General features: G+C 41.0%; 1 long non-coding RNA gene across 2 annotated transcripts in view; it reads left to right on the top strand.

The window, feature by feature from the left end:
- Nucleotides 1–2,302: 2,302 nt before the first annotated feature.
- Nucleotides 2,303–12,725, top strand: part of LOC311441508 — a 50,611-nt gene continuing 40,188 nt past the window's right edge. Inside the window, exons 1-3 of one of the 2 annotated variants that reach the window (XR_014695998.1) lie at nt 2,303–2,510; nt 6,185–6,338; nt 11,801–11,930. This is a non-coding gene — a long non-coding RNA (uncharacterized lncRNA). Of the gene's footprint in view, nt 2,511–6,184; nt 6,339–11,798; nt 11,931–12,725 lie in introns of those variants that run through there. The other variant, XR_014695999.1, reaches the window with a different exon arrangement.

The following is a 12,725-nucleotide window of genomic DNA, read 5'->3' as shown; positions in this document are numbered from 1 at the left end:
GGTGCCTGCAGTAATTTAGCAGCCCGATCCTGTTGCATTGCAAAGTATTGCTCGGCTCCAGACTAACTAATTGCCATGATTTGTCACTGTTGCAGCAGAGACAATGGTCTGGCAGGTAGTGGTGCATGGGTTGCTTTTCACCAAACCCTGCAGTTAAGAACCAGGGAGCAATAAATGCACTGGGCTTGTTATTAGGTGTGCACAGTGACCATCGCAGTTTGCTTCCCCAGGAAGTGATAAAGGAACATTGCCCTGGCATGTTCCAAAGGGGACTGCACAAAGCCGTGGTTAGCAGCTTTGACCCTTTGGTGTCACCAAAACACCAGGCTGTTACTGGGCTGTCCTCTTCTGGTGACTGTATTCCCTGAAAAAGGGGGAGAAGTTGCTCCTTCATCCACTACACTAAGATCACAGAAGTAATTTCAGAAACCTTATTAGGGAATTTAACATTTACTTCCCTATTATTATTATTATTAGCTGTTTATGCCCTTCTACATATATTTACATCATAATGCAGTCATTAAAAAAAAAAAAAAGTAGAAAATAAGTTATAAAATCTGTACTCATACTCCATGGTAGCTGGAAGAATGATGGTGCAAAAAAAAAAAGTATTAGTACCCATGTCTGTAAGGGCCTGTCCTCTGCCTTGTACCGTGAACATTGATTTACAAGCATCCACTGCTGTATTACTTTTAAAATCACTGTAAAAAGAACAACAAAAAACTAAAGCTATTGGGAAGTGAATTTTAAGGGTATAGCTATCTTACTGGAAGCAAGAGACATCTTGGAGGGGAGAGAGCATACAGGTGGGGGGGCTCTGCTAAAAAAACTCGTTTGGTCCCAGGTTAACATCTCAGGTAAAGTAAGATTAAATGCTGTCTCATTCATGGGAAGATTTAGTGAAGAGACAGGGACATCGTCTCAGTGTTGGTGCTTAAATGATACGTAAGAGTCTTGGGTCAAGTTGTGCACAAGAACTAGGACAAGGTGGAAACTGATCCAGGAGGCTTTGTGATTTATTTGTAATGAAAGTGTGTTAAGTGCTGTAGTAATTGCTGGGATTGTTGTTCCTGATTTACTCATCTGATGTGTAAATCACTATTTCCATGTATATCTATGTTAAACAAATAAGACCTGATACCACTTCTTGTGCTAAGATTTCAAATGCATTTGTTTATGTGTTGTCTTAGTAATATTATTATAGTATGTGTTTTTTTTTTTTTCTTTCTGACATCTTAAAATGTTAATCTACACTATTTTTTCTCAATTTTATTATGAAAAAGTGATGATAACTTTAAGTTTTCTGATAAGTTTTAGGTTGAAGCAACAAGTTACGGTACAAACTGTAGACACCTTAGAGCAAGGAATTTCTAGGAAAAAATATGAAAAGTGTCAGAGCTGTAAGGGTCTGAGGTGCTGGGGCTGCAGGTTTCCCTTCCAGCCAGAGCTTTCTCTTCCAGAGAAAACAAGAGATCTAACCAGAAAAGTTAAGGAAACTTATTCTTGAGGTTTTTCTATTAATCTTGAAGATTGCGGTGTAAACTTGAACAATTTACAACTGCACAATAAGAAACAATTTCTGTGTCTGGAGAAGCAGACTTTTTGTTTCCTTTTTTTTTTTTTTTTTTTTTTTTTTTTTTTCTTTTCCTTTTTTCTTTATTCTTTTTGGTATCTGTTGTTTACGGTACTACAGTTGCAGACATCCAGAGCTCTTTTGAGATAATGGAGAGGAAACCCTGCAGATACAGTGACAGAAATGGCAATTACTATAACACCAGGGCTTAGATGTCTACATCAATCACATCATGCTCAGGCATCGAGAACCACGGACTTTGAAAAGCTGCCCCAGAGGAGGGAGCCTCTGAGTGAAAAGGTCAGCTGCAGCACCCCGGATGGGATGGCAACCTTCAGACTTCGTCCCAAGGTGACAGATTCTGTGCTAGCACAGCTGGGGGGGGGAACAGCCCGGCCAGTGGAATAAAGAGCAAATTGTGTGCAATGCGATGTGAAAAAGGCATGAGCTTTCATTGGAAGGAATAAATGAAAATTCAGAAAGTAATTTTCAGGCTGGAAGAGAAAATTGTTTCTCATGTGACTTCAAAGGTATTTCTGAGAAGTTCAGCTCGATGAAATAGTTCTTCAAAACTTGGGGGGCTCATTAATGTAGGAAATACCCATAAATTCTCGAGTTGGCCCAAGTGATATACATAAGGCAAACAAAGAAATTTCTATTGTAATGAATATAACTGAATTACTTCCAAGAACCTTTTGTTTGTAAACAGGATTTTGTAGTGACTGGAGCAGTTCCTGCCTGCTAATCCAAGCAGCTTTGAAGAATTGTGCATTCCAGAATAATAGCAAAGCACATTGTTTTTAATCTTCTGTTTTGAAGGGCCGTGGTGGAAATTCATTTCTACATGATGCTCGGGAAGCTTCTCTGTTCATGGTGAATTTGCCTTGGACTCCTCTTTTTTCTCTGTGAGCACTGGTAAAGTTGGAGCCGGGGACAGGTAGGCATCACTCTTCAAGAACTGCAGTTTGGTTGAAAAAAGTGCTGGCTTTGCACTTCCAGCGAGAGGCAGGAACTGTACCTGAGCTCAGCCTGGCAAGATACCCACAGCCAACCTGTGCTGGTCCTTCTGCATAATACCGCTTGATAATTGTAGCCCTGAAGTATGTTTTCCTTCTTCTTCAGCTGTGTCTTTTAACTTTCACTGCTTGCACGTGCTGGCATTTCCTTCTTGGGAGGTACGATTTCTGAAGCTTTCCTAGTCTTTTTCCCATACTTTTTTTTTTTTTTTTCCTGGAAGCTTTGAGGGAAAAAAAAGTATAAAGTTTCCTTCTGATAACTGTGTGTAATTTGTGTTAATTTGCAGTCACTGCCTCAGTAATTCATTTGACAAGCTCAGCCTTGCTGCGGCAGAAGCTTCATCTCAGACCTGAGCGTGTCCATATGCTTACATGCAAGTCTGACACACTGCAATGTTCCTGCAATTAACTTTGCTGTTAGATAAGGCAAGTTGGTACCCTTTAATTTGGTGCAGCTGATGCTGACTACTATCAAAAATTTAAAGTGGTAGTAAATAATAAAGTAGCTTTGCTTTCTCTCCAGCTCCAAAGAACAAACAAGGTGGGGACGGGGGCAAGGGGAAATGGGAGCATTAATTTTTAAGCTTTCTTTTCTTGTTCAGCCTGATTGGGAACAGAAAGGGAGAAATGCAAGGAACTCAACCAAGAACTGATGCTTGTCCTGCATAATTTTCTGCATGCTCATCCTGCACTGGGGTGTGAGGAATGTGCCCAGATCTGTGGCTGAGCTCAGGGCTCTGTACATGCCCAGCCTGCAGCCAGGCAGCAGAGCTTCCACAAGGACTTGCTTATGGCTCTTTTGGGGAGAAATTCCTTGTTTTCAGGACTTCTGTCATGCTCTCTTTCAGAGCCAAGATCCAAACTAATTTGACGGGCACAGCAAAAGGAGATTGGGAGTTAGACCTTGACCCAGGAGTGCCTGACAGCCACGGGGAGGTGGGTCGCAGCTGCTGATGTACAGAGCAGGGCTGACCAGGTGGGAGAGGGAACACAGATCCTTCTGTTAATGCTTGCTGTGCTTGGAGCATGAAACCTCCAGAGATATGGTGTGAGCCTGTGGGGTGCTTGTATGTGGCCCTATGCCTTCCAGACCTGAGCCGGCTGTGCTCAGCTGTCCCTCACAGCTCCACTCAGTGCTTTGGTGTATGAGATCGACATGGGCAAAGGGCATAAGCCACCATGTGGGTATGTCCTGAACTTGTTTCTACAACTAGCGTGGTTAAAAGAGACAGCAAATAGATATATGTAAATAAAAAATTGATCCAGTCCCTGTGAATGCCATGGAGAAATACCAAGGCAGTTTTTTACTTTATTCCCTAGTGCAAGAGTTCTTTGCTGTCACGTTGGCCAAGTGCTTCTGTTCCGCGGGGCAGTGGCTGGGTGGCTCAGTGCCCCCACGCTCAGGGCTGCAGGGATGCTCGCTGCTGCAGCAGCCTGCCTGGCTGCAGGGGGCCAGCACCGCAGCAGCACAGCGTCCTGCTTTGTGGGTTAGCCTGCAGAACCGGGCTTTTATCTTCCCTTAAAAGTTATTTTGGCTCTGCTAGAAAACAGGTCTTTTAAAGAAGAAATGAATAGTGTGAAGGAGCAACTGTGGAATGATAATGAGTTTCATAGTCTACAAAGATCAAAGACTGAGAGACACTTTAAAAAAACACACACATCAGGTACCTGAACTTTTCAGGTATTTAAAGATGATGCAGCTGGGGGTCTATCTGAAGACAGTCTCATTTCTTCATAACCAGAGAAGCTGCTCCTGTTTGAAGCATATTGCCCAGGCTGTAAACATGTTTCCACCTCAGGAATTTTTACATGAGCTGCTGTTGGTGTTGCTCAGTTGCCATGCACTGCACACTGCTGCTCGGTGGTTGCAGGCTCTCTTTTCAGTGTGTACGGGTGGTTGTCTGCATTTCCTTCTGCCCAGTGCCTCTACAAATTGCTTTCACTGGAAATCAAAGTGAAATCTGAGCAATGATTTTTCTATTTACAGCCTTAAGGTCTGTGGCCCTCTCTGGGTGTCACACTTGCAATGTCTTTCCTGTGAAGAATGTAAAAGTGCTTGTCTGTAGCCACAGGGAGCTGCCAACAATATGTATGTGCATATAGATACATGCATATGTATATATACATATATAATCCCTCTCCCATCACTAAGAATAAAGATGAGGTGTATTGCTATAGCCATAAACTCTAAAAGTAGCTTAATCTGTAATTTCCATAGTTACTTAGTCCTTATCACTATTTTTGCATACACTGACTGAGGTTGGTAGAAATTAGTTAAGTCTTTAGATTATTTCTGAAAGATTTGAACACTTCCTCTTCAAAAGCAGTGAGCAGGGGTTTTCCTGAGGGGCTGAAAGAGAAACACTGAAGACACAGACACAGTCACAGTCAAGCTGAGGAGCTGTGGTGATGAGAGCGTGGGGCTTGATGCTGGGGGTCGCACCACTCCTTGTGATGGGGATGAGGGGAGACCCATGGCCCTACACCTAAATAGAAATGTAGGGTTTGGTACTGTGCTGAGCTTCCACCTATAAGCATGATCCAATCTGCCAGAGCTTCAACACCTTAATTAGGCAATGTTTAATTACCAGTTGGAACTGCATGAAGGACAGAGACTATGAGAAAAGCCTTCTATGAGGAAAGTCATTCCTTGTTTTTTTTTTTTTTTTTTTTTTTTTTTTTCAGTGGAGCAATTTATTTATTTATGGGAGATGACCCCATTCCTTTAGTTTCATCACTGGCAGCGCTTTCTGAGCACTGCTTTGTGATGTTACAAAATAGGGGCAGTTTTATTGATTAAAATGAGTCGATAAAAATTTATACTCGCTTAGTGGACGGACCAGAGCTTTTCACTTCATTTTTACAGATAGCTTATCAAGGGAAAACACAGAGTGGGCACCATGATCTTGAGCTTCAGGGAGAGTTAAAAAACACAGCATACTCAACAGTTCAACAGGTATCCTGATTTTGTTTGGAGAAAAGTTTCTGGTTCAACAAGTAATTTTTCTTCAAATGTAAAAATACATTTTTAATTGCCACCAATCTAGCATGATTGCTTTTATTTTAGAGCATCATGATGATGAATCTTGCTGAGATAATTGGCTTGAATAAACTGTCCCTACCTATGTAAATAAAAAATGGAAAAATTGGATCTATTCTGAACATGTGTTGTTCAGGCAGGAGGGAAAACATCCAGAGATCCTGAGGTTGAAGGCTAAGATTAGTGCTCATCACCTGCACTTATTAATGCTCCTTTTATTTTACTTCATATGCAAAACGTGCTAGAGAACTTCAGCTTTTAAAATGAATTAAGTGAGCTGTAAATATACTCTTCATCCCTGTTGAGCACTGAGTAAAGTCTAGCATAAGTTCTAAATATTGTGCAATTGTCTTGGTCTGTTATCACTTAGCACACTGTGGGTAATGTGTGTGGGAGACTTACTGAAGACAAACACCACTTAGAGTTTTAGTCTATGATGATTTATTGAAGGTTTTAATTTTATGGGGGTGTATATATAAGATTTAAGACCATCTCTTGAAATTTAATCACAATATATTAATACAATTTTCCTCATTTTTTTTTTTTTTTAAGTAGAATGAGTTGTCAAGGATTTTGTGAACATTCCTGTTTTTCACAGAATTTAGTGCAGCAGTTTCTGATTGAGCCCAAGATGACTTGAGACCAGGACTTCTCTTTGTGTCCCCAATCCCATCTCCAGATGAGCAAATAACTCCGGACCAAGCAATAAGTAATAATTAATAATAAGGGAACAGTTGAAAATATTCCAGATAAGTTATTAGTGAGGGCAAAGAGCAGTGTCCTGGTTATAGCTGTGTTTGAATTGGATAATAAGAAAATTCTGTAATAGGCCATTTTTCTTGATAATATATAGTGTTTTTTAGTGGTTTTTTTTTTTTTTTTTTTTTTTGTTTAAATCTGGATGTCATTATGAAGTGAGTATCTTTAAAACCTGCAATGTGCTACATCACACCTGAAGAAGGAAGGTGTGTTGCTGCTGTGGGTTTGCCCACAACTCTGTAACTCTCTGCAGCCTGACAGAGCTGATGTCCGTGCCTGGTGCTTTTCCCAGGTTGGCTCTGAGGCGCAGACAGGCAAAGAAGAGCTTGAGCACTGCCAGTTTGTGCAGTTAGAAGGATGGGAGGCCTCTATCCTTGCCCAACAAAGGAAGGCAAGAGCTTTGAGGTGAGAAGATAGCCTTGCTAGCCCCTATTGTGTTGCCCAGAAGGTGAGATGTGCAGGGTAGGATGTGTCAGAGAGCATTTCGTTGCCTGGGATGCTGTGCATCCTCCCCAGGCCCCTTGCAATCAACCCGGAGCCACTTTCCCTGTGCTTGTGTGCAGCTGCATACTTTTTTTATTTTATTTTTTTTTTCTCAAAAAATATGAAGTACTGCTGTTGTGTATACAGTACACATAGACTTTTTTCCTGGCACCCCCTGTAATCGCAGCAATCTCTTAACCTATTTCCACATCGCAACTTGCTGCTTCTGTCTGCAGAGGTGAGTGTGTTCCTTGGCATATTTCTCCTTTTTGCTTTTCAGTTGGGAGTGGTTTAAAGTCCAGCTAGATCGTGAAATTTACAAAACAAAGTTGTTACAGAATGATCATCAGAAGTATTAAAACATTATTGAAAGTGAAAAATTAGAGTTAAAAACTTTGATATTCATTTGTGTTATGCAATGATAATAAATTACATTTACAAATTTTAAATCATTATAACTAAATTGTATTTCATTTTAAAAATATTTGGCAAGGAGACAGCAAAATCTCTGTTATTTAGCATAAAGCTAATGAGTTAGACTACCATTATACCTAGAAAAGAATTCTCTGCAGATGACAAATTATTGGTATTAAAGAGAGTGGGTCTTTTTTATAATTATTTTTCTTCACATAGTATAGGAGAGTCTAGAGGTTCATAACACATTTTTATAACAATAAAGGGAAAATTTGAATCCTTACAAATAATCAAATAATATTGCCATATGGTAACATGATAAATGAGGTCTGAAAGGAGAGCTATCATTCTGAGCCAGCAAGCCCATGAAAGGTTATATTCAAACAGCTTAGATAGAAAACACCAGAAAGTCACGACTGTGGGTGGATGAAAAAGGATGAATGCAAGTTACCTGGTAAATGAAAGGGGAGAAATAGGGAACAGGATGAATGGCAAAGAACAAAAAGTAAACTGCAGAGAGCAGCCTGGACTCAGAACAAATGCGAGAATTTGGGTAGCAAGGCATGCTGTGTAGCCGTGCTCTCTTTCCCAGAGAATATGGCCATTGTTTAGGATTTTGGAGCTGTTCTACTGGAGTCACGCCATGATGAAAATGTAAATAGAAGATCACACAGTACTTGAACTTTCCACAGCAATGGACAGCCCAATGCTTGAGACCGTTTTTGCTTTCTATCAAAAATGTGTTTTGATCAGTTTCCCAGAGTGATGCATTGCAAGGAATAAGTGCTGTAATTTAAGGAGGACAAAACTGAAGTCAATGTATGTACTTCAACAGGGTTGAACACCTCACATTTTCCCAGCAGGCTTTATGTCAGAAGGTCTGTGTAATCACACAGGTCAAGCCTAGAGGCCACCAAAGTAAAAGCAATGACTTGTGAAACAGCATCCCTTGTTCAGCTGTATAATTTAATTTTTAGAGTTTGCAAATGCTAGCTGTAATGTATTGAATGCAGAGCTCTTACTAAGAGGATATATACTATTTTCACTTTATATTCCTTCCCACCCTTTCCTTTTTCCTGCTTTTCCATTTCAATGACTCTTCCCTTACGGAAATGAGTGCTAGCATGGTGTGAAGCACCAAGAGCCTGCATCCTCCTGGGTTTGCAGGCATTGCTGTGAGGCTGCAGGAGCATCCCTGAGCTGCTCACAAAATGCACGCATGCTGCAGGATTACATAGCCCAGGGCAGGGATTGCTGCAGAGCTTCGTTAGCCCAGGGTTATGCCTCTAGTGCTATCAGGGCCATTGTGGTTGAAGAGTTGTCTCAGCAGGGTGGCACATTTCAGGGCATGGGGCTGTGCTCCTTGAGGCTTTGCCCAAAGACAAGTGTCAGTGCAATTGGGTAGCCAGGATCTATCATTGAAATATCTGGGCTGATGGATGCTGCGCTTGAGAGGGGGTTGGATATGAGTTGGCCTTGCTCTTTTGCTTTTTTCACCCAAATGGGTGAAGATTTTGGTGCCTCTAAGAGGACGGAGGTGGCTGGTATCCATGCACTGAATGCAAACTGTGTATATTTGAGTAGGGGAGTTAAGCAAAATGTGAAGTTTGCTGTTTTAATCCCACTTCAGAGTCTGTGTGTTCCTCTCAGCTCTGTGTCAGTTCCTTACTTTCAATTTGTGCCGCAAAGACAGAATGGCTGCATGCAGGCTGGGGAGCCTGGCTAGACAATTGTACGCGTTTGTGACTCAGCCGCATGAGAAGCACTGAAATAAACGATTTTTTAATTTGATGTGCTTATTCTTTGAAATCTGAGAATCATTTTCCTCTTTATTCACTGGTGAGCTTTTTTCTTTCCTTTCAGAGACCAAATGAGTAAAGAGCTATAGCAAATATTGAAGGTTTAGAATTCAGAAGATAGTTCATAAAAGTATCTCTCTGAGTTTATAAATCATATTGTCCGTGTGAGAGATTTTGGTCTAATGACTTGAAATAAATTGAAGTCTGAGATGTTTTTGAAGGAACGTTTCTCTGTGAGCAGCAAAATAGGGGTATGAAATACTGCTGCCTTCTGCGGCAGTTAAATGTACCGAGAGGAGAACAATTGATCGTGAACCCCACACATAGCACGCCCTCCTTCAGATCAATGAGGGGATTGCTGAAGATGTCATTATTAACTACAAGTGGCTATACTGCTGTCCCAGAAAAAGTGGTTTATGCAGATTGAATTATTTCAGTGGTGCTCTTTTCTTCCAATTGGCTTAGCCAGCTCTTGTGTATGTTGACATCATTCTTCAGACTTGATGGCAGCACCCAGTGGCTCCAGCTGGAGAACGAGTGTCCTGGAGGCAGAGTCAGCACGTATGGTCACTGCCCATCAAAACCCTAAATAATGCCATAGCGTGACAGAAAATTGCAAGTATGTGAGGTTTATTTAACACAGGATCTGCCTTGGTGATAATTTTCCTGTCTTTGAAACTTGCACACAGTTGGGGATAAAAACCTAAATGCAGTAGCTGTAGGGTTGTGCTGCTGGGGATAAGGCTGCTGGCAGCTGCATGGTGTCAGGATTCCTGATCACAGTTCTTGTTTCAGAGAACAAAGTATAAATAAAATCAGCAGTCCTGATTTTTGCAGCAATCTATGTGTTACAAATTGAGACTTGTTGCAACTATGGCATGTTAGCGTTCCCTGATCCATCCTGACCTCTGTCAATAGGTAGTTTATCAATGCCACCTGCCAGTCAGGCTGCACGTAGCATGCAGGTGGGTGTCTGTGCATGCATGTTTCCTTTTGTCATCATCTTTAAGGCAATCGCATTGGAATAGCATTTCAGACGCATTTGTCATCTGGGATTAAAGTCTGTGCTATCCATTAATGCAGACATACCCTTGACCGAATGCTTTATTTCTCAGATGAAACTGTACTCATGGTGATCGACTGCGTTTACTCCTGTTGTATAAAGTTTTTGAGTGAAATGATATGGTAAAAAAATAAAGAGCAAATTGTTTTTGAAATGTGCACTGACAGCAGACAGAAAAGACATGATTGTGAATAGTCTGAAGCTGCACTAGAAGAGAACAAAAGGATAGATGGGGTTGGCTCCTGAGAGAAGCAACAAATGGGCTAATGCTATTCATGCTGTGCTGTTCATTCTTGCCTTTTTTTTTTTTTTTTTTTTTCTACACAGTGAGCACCTGCACATTATAATTACTTAGCCATATTGAGGAGATATACCTCAAACTTGATTTTTTTTTTTTTTTTTTTTTGGGGGGGGGGGGGGTAGGGAGGGAAGGGGTTGTCTGCTTTTGTCTTGTCTACTTTCATGATGAGTCAGTGATTTGGGACACTAGGATGGAAGTAACAAATGTGTTGACCAACCAGTTCTGCACGCACAATTCTCCCAAGTTTTTTTTGCAAGCTGTTCAGAAGGATGTGTTCCTCAATGTGTTGAGGAACAGAGCTCCACAAACTAGAGGAGGTCATAAAGTGAACTAAGCTGAGGATCATGGTGTGGTCAAGAGTCTGTGTCTGTCATTGTGTTTTGCTTGGTTGTAATGAGGAGGAAGGAAGCCCAGCTAAAAATACTGTAACTGAGCCTATTAAATAAGAGGAAATGATGCCCTGTAGCTTCATGGCTAGTGGGAGGTGAAGCTGAGTGACAACCTCACAGTAGCCAATTAGGTCAACCAGCAGGCTTTCTATTTACTCCTTTTAGGCAACCTTTAAAAGAGGTTGAGAACAAAGATACTTTACGGGGATTGCTGTAGGTAGAAGCTGTAACATGGTGCAATGCAAGGACATAGCAAAACAAAATGATGTCAACAAAATTATCATTAATGAAGAGTGATTTGACACTTAATTGAAGCGGGGTACTGCACAAGTAATAAAAAATGGAGGAAAAAAATAATAGGGCATGGAATAGGAAGATTTTCTTGTAAAAACTGGAAAAATAGATAAGCCTGGAGGGAAGGAGAAGACTGAGGGAGGGAGGAGGAATAGAAAAGTAGACAAGGAGAGAATTGAGGTTATCAGAGTGATAACTGTTAAAACATGACTACTTGTCAAGACCTCCTACTGTAAGATGGCAGAGAAAGTTTTCTGGACCAGGAAATGTTCTTACATTGTTCTGTGTGGCACTAGCACTATTGAGCAGTAGGATTAAAGAAGGCCATCAGGGTTTAAAAGTAGCAAATGTGGAAACATCATGGTATTCAACACTTGTTATCACCATCACTGAGAAAGATCCCAAAAGAGTAAGGGGGGGGGGGGGGGGAAGAAAGAAATAGAGGCTAAATTTAGCTCTCACACTGAGATCAATGTGGGACAGAATAAACCCAGAATAAACCAGCCTCAGGAGACCCTGAGGCTTTTCCAGTGCGTGAAGGATGCCTGATGCACATTCTGAAATTCAGCAGATAATGTTTTCCTTTTGCTGTTATCACTCTAAAGATAACTCAGCTCTTCCCTATCTTTTTCTTGATGTCAGCTCTGATAAGTATACATTTCTTTTTAGAACCTAAAGCAACTTTCAGAAGCATTGGTCTTATATACAATATTTCAACCATGTACCTCTAAACAGTCACAGTCCCAACAGACTGCACATGTTCATGGACTACGACAGGTACTACATCCAGGAAGGGATGGTGAGTTTTCTGTACGTGTTTTGTACGCTAGTCTTTAAGAACTTTTAATGTGTAATTTATTAGATCCGGTAGTGAAAATTAACCACCCTCAGAATAGATAAAATATTTGAAATCTGATGTCCTTGCACAGGACAGAACTGTATAAAGAGGGAAGGGAGAACATAGCAAGTCCTTTTCCTGGGACCACCTCCCTGCTGTCTCCTTCCCCATAAGGTCAGTAACGTGGTAGTGGGTTTACCATCCCTCTTTCCTAACCTGTGTCCTTCTTCCTCTGTCACATACAAGAGACAAAATGCCAAAGCAGACCATGGTGGTCATCAAAGCTTAGAAATGAGACCAGGAATGTGCCAGCAGCAGCTTTTGGGGTCCTATACCCCTTTGCAATAGTTTGAAGTAATGCTGTGCTTTTGTTTGTACTGATGCTTATAAGAAGAGCAGATTTGGTTGCAGAAGAAGGCAAAACTGGACAGGTGGGGATGCTCACCAAAAATGCCTGATAAGATTTGCATCAAGCAATGAACCAAAACAATAAATTATTCACATAGTTCTAGTTCCAAGGCTTTGTCTTCAAATCTGAGAACAACTTGATTTCACTTGCCTGCTCCACAGAAGAATATTTTTGGTATATTTATCTTACATGGGACAGAAGGTGTTTAAATATAGGATTTATGTGAGACTCCTTGTTATATTTTTGTAAACCTAAAATACTTCCGCTATTGTTCAATGCCTAAATAGGCAGCTGAACAAAATTAAAGAGCCCCATTTCTCGCTTGCATCTGTTGGGGAGGAGGTGGT

This window comes from Aythya ferina (genome assembly GCF_964211825.1).
Source record: "Aythya ferina genome assembly, chromosome: 9".
NCBI lineage: Eukaryota > Metazoa > Chordata > Aves > Anseriformes > Anatidae > Aythya > Aythya ferina.
This window is presented reverse-complemented; position numbering and strand designations above follow the sequence as displayed.